This window comes from Aegilops tauschii, chromosome 7 (genome assembly GCF_002575655.3).
Source record: "Aegilops tauschii subsp. strangulata cultivar AL8/78 chromosome 7, Aet v6.0, whole genome shotgun sequence".
In the NCBI taxonomy this organism is placed as follows: domain Eukaryota; kingdom Viridiplantae; phylum Streptophyta; class Magnoliopsida; order Poales; family Poaceae; genus Aegilops; species Aegilops tauschii.
The window spans coordinates 73,841,462-73,848,251 of NC_053041.3; positions in this window are offsets into that span (position 1 = coordinate 73,841,462).

Here is a 6,790-nt window from a genome sequence, read left to right on the forward strand (position 1 = left end):
TCCCACCGCTGGCCAGGCCGTGCGGTGACGGCAGCCTCACACCGCAGCCGAACCAGTGAACCCTCATACTCCTCTCTGCGCGAGCTTCCACTGCCGCGTCTTCCCCGGCTCCCCGTCGTCCGCTTCCTAGGCCTTGCCGTCGTCCACCGCCCTGGTGCTCTCGGCGCGGCGTGGTCAACGTTGTCAAGGAACGACTTCCATCGGACGTCGACAGTACGTGGAGAGGCTGACTGTTGGGGAACGTAGTAATTTCAAAAAATTTCCTACGCACACGCAAGATCATGGTGATGCATAGCAACGAGAGGGGAGAGTGTTGTCCACGTACCCTCGTAGACCGACAGCGGAAGCGTTATCACAACGCGGTTGATGTAGTCGTACGTCTTCAAGATCCGACCGATCAAGTACCGAACGCACGGCACCTCCGAGTTCTACACAGGTTCAGCTCGATGACGTCCCTCGAACTCCGATCCAGCCGAGTGTTGAGGGAGAGTTTCGTCAGCACGACGGCGTGGTGACGATGATGATGTTCCACCGGCGCAGAGCTTCGCCTAAGCTCCGCAACGGCATTATCGAGGTGTAATATGGTGGAGGGGGGCACCGCACATGGCTAAGAGATCTCAAGGATCAATTGTTGTGTCTCTGGCGTGCCCCCCTGCCCCCGTATATAAAGGAGCAAGGGAGGAGGAGGCCGGCCCTACGAGGGGGCGCACCAAGTGTGGAGTCCTACTAGGACTCCCTAGTCCTAGTAGGATTCCACCTCCCATATGGAATAGGAAAAGAGGAAGGGAAAAAGAGAAGGAAGGAAGGGGGCGCCCCCCTTCCCTAGTCCAATTCGGACCAGACCAAGCGGAGGGGTGCGGCCACCCTTGAGGCCCTTTTTCTTCTTTCCCGTATGGCCCAATAAGGCCCAATACGTATTCCCGTAACTCTCAGGTACTCCGAAAAATACCCGAATCACTCGGAACCTTTCCGAAGTCCGAATATAGTCGTCTAATATATCGATCTTTACGTCTCGACCATTTCGAGACTCCTCGTCATGTCCCCGATCTCATCTGGGACTCCGAACTCCTTCGGTACATCAACATACATAAACTCATAATAAAACTGTCATCGTAACTTTAAGCGTGCGGACCCTACGGGTTCGAGAACTATGTAGACATGACCGAGACACGTCTCCGGTCAATAACCAATAGCGGGACCTAGATGCCCATATTGGCTCCCACATATTCTACGAAGATCTTTATCGGTCGGACCGCATAACAACATACGTTGTTCCCTTTGTCATCAGTATGTTACTTGCCCGAGATTCGATCGTCGGTATCTCGATACCTAGTTCAATCTCGTTACCGGCAAGTCTCTTTACTCGTTCCGTAACACATCATCCCGCAACTAACTTATTAGTCACAATGCTTGCAAGGCTTATAGTGATGTGCATTACCGAGTGGGCCCAGAGATACCTCTCCGACAATCGGAGTGACAAATCCTAATCTCGAAATACGCCAACCCAACAAGTACCTTTGGAGACACCTGTAGAGCACCTTTATAATCACCCATTTACGTTGTGACGTTTGGTAGCACACAAAGTGTTCCTCCGGTAAACGGGAGTTGCATAATCTCATGGTTAGAGGAACATGTATAAGTCATGAAGAAATCAATAGCAACATACTAAACGATCGGGTGCTAAGCTAACGGAATGGGTCAAGTCAATCACGTCATTCTCCTAATGAGGTGATCTCGTTAATCAAATGACAAATTATGTCTATGGCTAGGAAACATAACCATCTTTGATTAACGAGCTTGTCAAGTAGAGGCATACTAGTGACACTCTGTTTGTCTATGTATTCACACATGTATTCTGTTTCCGGTTAATACAATTCTAGCATGAATAATAAACATTTATCATGATATAAGGAAATAAATAATAACTTTATTATTGCCTCTAGGGCATATTTCCTTCAGTCTCCCACTTGCCCTAGAGTCAATAATCTAGTTCACATCGCCATGTGATTTAACATGAATAGTTCACATCACCATGTGATTAACACCCATGGTTCACATCGTCATGTGACCATCACCCAAAGGGTTTACTAGAGTCAGTAATCTAGTTCACATCGCTATGTGATTAACACCCAAAGAGTACTAAGGTGTGATCATGTTTTGCTTGTGAGATAATTTTAGTCAACGGGTCTGTCACATTCGGATCCGTAAGTATTTTGCAAATTTCTATGTCTACAATGCTCTGCATGGAGCTACTCTAGCTAATTGCTCCCACTTTCAATATGTATCTAGACCGAGACTTAGAGTCATCTAGGTTAGTGTCAAAACTTGCATCGACGTAACCTTTTACGACGAGCCTTTTGTCACTTCCATAATCGAGAAACATATCCTTATTCCAGTAAGGATAATTTTGACCGCTGTCCAGTGATCTACTCCTAGATCACTATTGTACTCCCTTGCCAAAATCAGTGTAGGGTATACAATAGATCTGGTACACAGCATGGCATACTTTATAGAACCTATGGCCAAGGCATAGGGAATGACTTTCATTCTCTTTCTATCTTTTGCCGTGGTCGGGCTTTGAGTCTTTACTCAACTTCACACCTTGTAACACAGGCAAGAACTCTTTTCTTTGACTGTTCTATTTTGAACTACTTCAAAATCTTGTTAAGGTATGTGCTCATTGAAAAAACTTATCAAGCGTCTTCATCTATCTCTATAGATCTTGATGCTCAATATGTAAGCAGCTTCACCGAGGTCTATCTTTGAAAAACTCCTTTCAAACACTCCTTTATGCTTTGCAGAATAATTCTACATTATTTCCGATCAACAATATGTAATTCACATATACTTATCAGAAATGTTGTAGTGCTCCCACTCACTTTCTTGTAAATACAGGCTTCACCGCGAGTCTGTATACAACTATATGCTTTGATCAACTTATCAAAGTGTATATTCCAACTCCGAGATGCTTGCACCAGTCCATTGTTGGATCGCTGGAGCTTGCATATTTTGTTAGCACCTTTATGATTGACAAAACCTTCTGGTTCTATCATATACAACTCTTCTTCAATAAATCCATCAAGGATTGCAGTTTTGTTTATCCCTTTGCCAGAATTCATAAAATGCGGCAATTGCTAACATGATTCGGACAGACTTAAGCATAGATACGAGTGAGAAACTCTCATCGTAGTCAACATCTTGAACTTGTCGAAAACCTTTTGCGACAATTCTAGCTTTGTAGATAGTGATACTACTATCAGCGTCCGTCTTCCTCTTGACAATCCATTTATTCTCAATTGCTTGCCGATCATCGGGCAAGTCAACCAAAGTCCACACTTTGTTCTCATACATGGATCTCATCTCAGATTTCATGGCCTCAAGCCATTTTGCGGAATCTGGGCTCACCATCGCTTCTTCATAGTTCGTAGGTTCGTCATGGTCTAGTAACATAACCTCCAGAACAGGATTACCGTACCACTCTGGTGTGGATCTTACTCTAGTTTACCTTCGAGGTTTGGTAGTAACTTGATCTGAAGTTACATGATCATCATCATTAACTTCCTCACTAATTGGTGTAGAAGTCACAGGAACAGATTTCTGCGATCCAATAAGGGAGCAGGTACAGTTACCTCATCAAGTTCTACTTTCCTCCCACTCACATATTTCGAGAGAAACTCCTTCTCTAGAAAGGATCCATACTTAGCAACGAATGTCTTGCCTTCGGATCTGTGATAGAAGGTGTACCCAACTGTCTCCTTTGGGTATCCTATGAAGACACATTTCTCCGATTTGGGTTTGAGCTTATCAGGATGAAATTTTTTCACATAAGCATCGCAACCCCAAAATTTTAAGAAACGACAACTTTGGTTTCTTGCCAAACCACAGTTCATAAGGCGTCGTCTCAACGGATTTTAATGGTGCCCTATTTAACGTGAATGTAGCTGTCTCTAATGCATAACCCAAAACGATAGTGGTAAATTGGTAAGAGACATCATAGATTGCACTATATCCAATAAAGTACGGTTATGACGTTCGGACACACCATTACACTGTGGTGTTCCAGGTGGCGTGAGTAGTGAAACTATTTTACATTGTTTTAACTGAAGGCCAAACTCGTAACTCAAATATTTTACCTCTGCGATCATATCGTAGAAACTTTTATTTTCTTGTTACGATGATTCTCCACTTCACTCTGAAATTCTTTGAACTTTTCAAATGTTTCAGACTTTGTGTTTCATCAAGTAGATATACCCATATCTGCTCAAATCACCTGTGAAGGTCAGAAAATAATGATACCTGCTACGAGCCTCAATATTCATCGGACCACATACATCTGTATGTATGATTTCCAACAAATCTGTTGCTCTCTCCATAGTTCCGGAGAACGGCGTTTTAGTCATCTTGCCCATGAGGCACGGTTCACAAGCATCAAGTGATTCATAATCAAGTGATTCCAAAATCCCATCAGTATGGAGTTTCTTCATGCGCTTTACACCAATATGACCTAAACGGCAGTACCACAAATAAGTTGCACTATCATTATTAACTTTGCATCTTTTGGCTTCAATAATATGAATATGTGTATCACTACGATTGAGATCCAACAAACCATTTTCGTTGGTGTGTATGACCATAAAGGTTTTATTCATGTAAACAGAACAACAATTGTTCTCTAACTTAAATGAATAACCGTATTGCAATAAACATGATCAGATCATATTCATGCTCAACGGAAACACCAAATGACACTTATTTAGTTTCAACACTAATCCCGAAAGTACAGGGAGTGTGCGATGATGATCATATCAATCTTGGAACTACTTCCAACACACATCGTCACCTCGCCTTTTACTAGTCTCTGTTTATTTCTGCAACTCCCGTTTTCGAGTTACTACTCTTTAGCAACTGAACCAGTATCAATTACCGAGGGGTTGCTATAAACACTAGTAAAGTACACGTCAATAATCTGTATATCAAATATACCTTTGTTCACTTTTACTAGTCTCTGTTTATTCTGCAACTCCCGTTTCGAGTTACTACTCTTAGCAACTGAACCAGTATCAATTACCGAGGGATTGCTATAAACACCAGTAAAGTACACATCAATAATCTGTATATCAAATATACCTTTGTTCACTTTGCCATCATTCTTATCCACCAAATAGTTGGGGTAGTTCCGCTTCCAGTGACCAGTCCCTTTGCAGTAGAAGCACTTAGTCTCAGGCTTAGGACCAGACACAGGCTTCTTCACTTGAGCAGCAACTTGCTTGCCGTTCTTTTTGAAGTTCCCCTTTTTCCCTTTGCCCTTTTCTTGAAACTAGCGGTCTCGTCAACCATCAACACTTGAACTGGTCTCGTCAACCATCAACACTTGATGTTTTTCTTGATTTCTACCTTCGTCGATTTCAGCATCACGAAGAGCTCGGGAATTACTTTCGTCATCCCTTGCATACCATAGTTCATCACGAAGTTCTACTAACTTGGTGATGGTGACTAGAGAATTCTGTCAATCACTATTTTATCTGGAAGATAAACTCCCACTTGATTCAAGCGACTGTAGTACCCAGACAATCTGAGCACATGCTCACTAGTTGAGCGATTCTCCTCCATCTTTTTGCTATAGAACTTGTTGGAGATTTCATATCTCTCAACTCGGGTATTTGCTTGAAATATTAACTTCAACTCCTGGAACATCTCATATGGTCCATGACGTTCAAAACGTCTTTGAAGTCCCGATTCTAAGCCGTTAAGCATGGTGCACTAAACTATCAAGTAGTCATCATATGGAGCTAGCCAAACGTTCATAACGTCTGCATCTGCTCCTGCAATAGGTCTGTCACCTAGCGGTGCATCAAGGACATAATTTTTCTGTGCAGCAATGAGGATAATCCTCAGATCACGGATCCAATCCGCATCTTTGCTACTAACATCTTTCAACATAATTTTTCTCTAGGAACAAAAAATAAACACAGGGAAGCAACAACGCGAGCTATTGATCTACAACATAATTTGCAAAATACTATCAGGACTAAGTTCATGATAAATTTAAGTTCAATTAATCATATTACTTATGAACTCCCACTTAGATAGACATCTCTCGAATCATCTAAGTGATTACGTGATCCAAAGCAACTAAACCATGTCCGATTAACACGTGAGATGGAGTAGTTTCAATGGTGAACATCACTATGTTGATCATATCTACTATATGGTTCACGCTCGACCTTTCGGTCTCTGTGTTCTGAGGCCATATCTGTATATGCTAGGCTCGTCAAGTTTAACCTGAGTATTCCGCGGGTGCAACTGTTTTTGCACCCGTTGTATTTGAACGTAGAGCCTATCACACCCGATTAACACGTGGTGTCTCAGCACGAAGAACTTTTGCAACGGTGCATACTCAGGGAGAACACTTTTATCTTGAAATTTTAGTGAGAGATCATCTTATAATGCTACCGTCAATCAAAGCAAGATAAGATGCATAAAGGATTAACATCACATGCAATCAATATAAGTGATATGATATGGCCATCATCATCTTGTGCTTGTGATCTCCATCTCTGAAGCACCGTGCTTGTGATCTCCATCTCTGAAGCAGCGTCATGATCACCATCGTCACCGGCGCGACACCTTGATCTCCATCGTAGCATCGTTGTCGTCTCGCCAACTTATTGCTTTTACGACTATCGCTACCGCTTAGTGATAAAGTAAAACTATTACATGGCGATTGCATCTCATACAATAAAGCGACAACAAATATGGCTCCTGCCAGTTGCCGATAACTCGGTTACAA